Raw genomic sequence first — 4,102 nt, 5'->3', positions numbered from 1 at the left:
CTGTCAACTGTTAGTTACTCTCAGGATTGCATAGAACATGAACATGACATTGTTTTCATTTTTCATCTTTATAAACGATCTTGAATTTCTTTTTTGAAACATGGTTAGGGTAAACAAAGCAGTGTGGTTGAACTAATTTAAAATTAGCAATGCTTCGGCATGCAAAGAAACTATGGGCTAAATAAGTCTCTGCATGACTTCTTTTCTAAATGGATGTGATCATTGTGAGAAGACATAACAATTATACTCCATACTTTTCTAAAGGTTAGTTTTTTCCTAGATAAATGTGGAGAGAGTAAAACGGAAATAAAAAATGACATTCAACCTTGCTAGTCAGGAGGCTGAGATCTAAGAATTAGCTTGAGTAAAAAGTCCGTGAGACACTCATCTCTAATAAACAACTCAGCGAAAGCCTGAAGTGCTGTTGTGGCTCTAATGGTACAGCTATAACCTTGAGCCCAAAGATGGCTGAAGGACAATGCCCAGACCCAGAATTTAAACACTGAGACTGCCAAAAAAATGGCATTCAAGACTTCTGTAAGATTTTATCTTACACTTTGTAGAAAGAACACTGAGCTCTTTCAAAGAATGACCAAAATAAAGGAAAATCAGTGGGATGATGTGTGTGTGTGTGTGTGTGTGTGTGTGTGTGTGTGTGTGTGTGTACGCGCTTATATGCGCAAGTTTAGCTCATCACATCATTTTTATCAAATGTTGAACATCAGTATGTTTTGAAAATGATAAAAATCCAGACAAGGTACTGAAAAAAATGGTGGTGGGGACTTCTGTCTCCTGAAGACTGTGCCCACCCTTCTCTCAGCCTGTCAACCTTTCAGAACTAAAAGAAACTGAAAGTATAGGCTTGATCACTTAAAGGCTATAACCTGCACAGTCTTAATGCCTCCATGTTTAGACTATCATATTTTTGCCCACAAGGTAGTAATTCTCAAAGGTGGCATTCAGCATCCTTTCCTACCAAGATCTCATTCTGCATGTGTGTGCAATTTGAATAAACAATGAGATTCTACTGAATTAAAATCCTCCCTTTAAATTAGCCTTAATACAGAAAAGGTGACAGAATGTCTTTTTTTTTCTTAAAGAGATCAAGTAATTAATTTTGTGGGTTTTATTAAATGTTGAAGAAAATCCTGCGAATGAATTTACGAGCAATTGGAGCAGCGAGCACATAATGTGTGTATTTATGGGGGAAAAAATAAGCCTGGGTCAGTTCTTCTGCTTCCTGGGATTTCTCCATCATGATAAGATTAATTTGCACATGATTTAGGCCCTAAATAAAATTTCAATTCTTTGTTATTAAGTGGAACTCAATATTGCTAGATGCCAGCTTTTAAAATACACTGTAAAAATATACTTCATTTTTATTTTCTCCAACTTCATATATAGGAGAAACTGTGTTAATAAAGATTTTAGAATTCTCAAGCTGCTTCATAGTCTAAACCTTGTGGTTTTAGTCATAAAATATCTTGATTTGGTGGGGGAAAAGGCTGAAAGTATTTTGAAGTTAAGCTCTCATTAATTAGAAATGTAATCCACACAAATAGTATAAACCCTGAATATGTCATCAGACATCAAAATTTGTTGTAGCATATATTATTGTAATAGTTTTGCTCTACAGCTATTAAACTAGAAACTTAATACTGCATCAGCATAAGGCATTTGTCTGTCAAATACATGTTATGAGTGTTTCCCAGCAGGTCAGGAAATAATACCTAGAAAAGGAAACTTTACATGTTCTCAGAGTACTTCTGGTTTCTTTCATAATCATTAGAAGTCATTTGAAATTATTGACATTAGGTTGCAACCATGAATCCTGGATAAAGCTCTACTTGGACTAGAAACTTCCTTGTGTCAGAGGCTGTCCTGCGTACTCTAGGAACAGTTCAACACTATCTCTGACCTCTACCTGAACATGTTTCTAGACATCATTAGCATGTCTCTAGATATTATCAAATGCCCCTGAAGCAAAATTGTGATTATAAGCATGACATAATGAAACAAGAGTCCCATAACGCAATAATGACAGATGTAATATTACAATGACTTTTGGCTTGTGCAGTGATGGAGAGAGGGCAGAGAAAAAGAAATATAAAGGCAAGTAAAAGTTTCTGAATTAAACAGAAGAAATCCCTGACTGTTCACATTCTGTGAATAGTCTTTTAATGAACTTCCATGGAGAAAGAGAGAGAGAGAGAGAGAGAGAGAGAGAGAGAGAGAGAGAGAGAGAGAGAGGTAGAAAAAGGTAAAAAGAAAGTAGGAAAAAGAAAATAATATTTAGCCTCAGATTTAATCAAATGCATACTTAAAGAATGTCAAGAAAAAGAATCACAGTTTGAGGATGAGTCATCAAAATAAGTCCAGCAGGATTTAACCATGTCATACAAAGTGTCTTCTAGACTCTAGACAGTCCATTGTTCAAATTCTAAACCACAAACTCAAACCCCTGCTGTAGTTCACTATTCTTTTCCCCCAACCCTCAGAGAATGCTTTTATTCTGAGTGTTTAAAATGTCTATTATGTGCTGGAAGCATGCCAGTTACTCCACTTTCTTGCCAATAATGTTTTTATTTATGACCAGAAATCTCCCTTTAAATGTTTACCAAATTTTTGTCTTTGCTAAGCTTTCATCTTCAGTCTTCATAAGATGAAACAGTCGTTTGTGGTTCCTTGGGTCGTCCTAGTTCTGCTGTCACAGCAACTTACTTCATATTGTCTCTCTTACCTCCACTTGGTTCATTTTTAAAGTTGGGCTGCAGTTGCTCTTTATGTATTGTCAGGTGTGTTAACAGAAGGGACTTCTCCAGTGTGAATTTTATCTTTGGAATTTGTGCCTGGTGTTTTGCTGAACCAAAGCTTTTCATTTGGACGTGGTCAAATCCTTCAGACTTTTCCTTTACAGCCTCTGGGTATCTCATCTTCCTCTGAAAGGTCTATCACTCTGGGATTATGAAGAATATTCTTAAGACTTCGAGCACTAGTACCGCTGAACTTCAGCTGATGACGGGAACTCAAGATGCCTCTGACCCTGTGATCAGAACACTGGGGAAAAGGTGACATTAAGGAAAAGCAGATAAAAATGTAAAACACAGAGAGTATACAGCCCAAGTAGCAGAAAAATCAGCACTCCCTAGATGCATAAGGAAGCTCAAGTGGAGCTTACCTATGGTTTGCAACAGTGAAACACATCAAGGCTAAGGTGAGCTATGTTGCCTCTTTCTAGTGGCATATTAAACCTGTGTGGGGTTATCTGTGTGTTCACTCAAGTGTGTGTATATACCATCGTCCTTAAGACCTGGGTGGGGAAGTATCAGCGCCAGAGTCATCCCGAAACCAAAAGCTGTGGGGATCAAATCCCCTCTATAAAATGTTATGCAACACATACACATCTTTCTTTGTACTCTACATTATCCCTAGGTTACTTGTAGTGCTGAATACAATGTAAACGCTAGGTAAATCATCATTCCACTGTATTGTTTAGGGAATGCAGACAAGAAAACATGTCTTTGTGTGTTCAGAACACACTTTTTTTTTCTCCAAATGTTTTTGGTTCCTGATTGGGTTGATCCATAGTTGTTGGTCCACGGTAGAACCCCTGGATCAAGAGGACTCACTGCATATACAAAACGGAAACTCTGATTCCTTTCACTGCCTGCTATGCCCTTTGCATGCCCAGAAGGAGGACACAGTCCAATAGGGCTCAAATTCTGTCGCATTTTTGCCATGTGTTAAGGTGCTTTTCGCCTATAACCTCTTTATCTTCATAATCCCAGTTTAGACTTTCTTGATTCTGAAATTTTAAAATCATCCATTCAACTTTCTTCCCTTTCTTCCTCGTTTGACCTACAAAAATCACCATGTATCAATCCTCTCACCTACCTTTCTGGAGTAAAGTCCTCGTGAATACCAAAGTTTGGCTGGTACTATTAGCAAGTTCAACTTCTCCCAAATTATACTCTGTCTCCCAAGCCCCACCCACCCTGAATGACCGTGGTGATGTTGCTCTGAGAATCATGATTGTGACATCAGAAGCTGGTCCATCAGCACTTAAGACTTTCTTACTTAAAAGTCCTACAAAATTCTGATC

General features: G+C 37.6%; 1 long non-coding RNA gene across 1 annotated transcript; it reads right to left on the bottom strand.

Moving 5' to 3' along the window:
* Positions 1 to 2,563: 2,563 nt before the first annotated feature.
* On the bottom strand, positions 2,564 to 3,981 carry LOC150047139 (uncharacterized). Its single transcript, XR_016539507.1, has 2 exons — positions 3,895 to 3,981; positions 2,564 to 3,057 (listed from the first exon to the last, which is right to left on the bottom strand). It is a non-coding gene; the product is annotated as an uncharacterized LOC150047139 (long non-coding RNA).
* Positions 3,982 to 4,102: the final 121 nt, after the last annotated feature.

This window comes from Megascapheus bottae, chromosome 24, assembly GCF_031878675.1.
Source record: "Megascapheus bottae isolate mThoBot1 chromosome 24, mThoBot2.hap1, whole genome shotgun sequence".
Lineage (NCBI taxonomy): Eukaryota > Metazoa > Chordata > Mammalia > Rodentia > Geomyidae > Megascapheus > Megascapheus bottae.
Note: the sequence above shows the minus strand (reverse complement) of the source record. Positions and strands in the feature narration are given on the sequence as shown.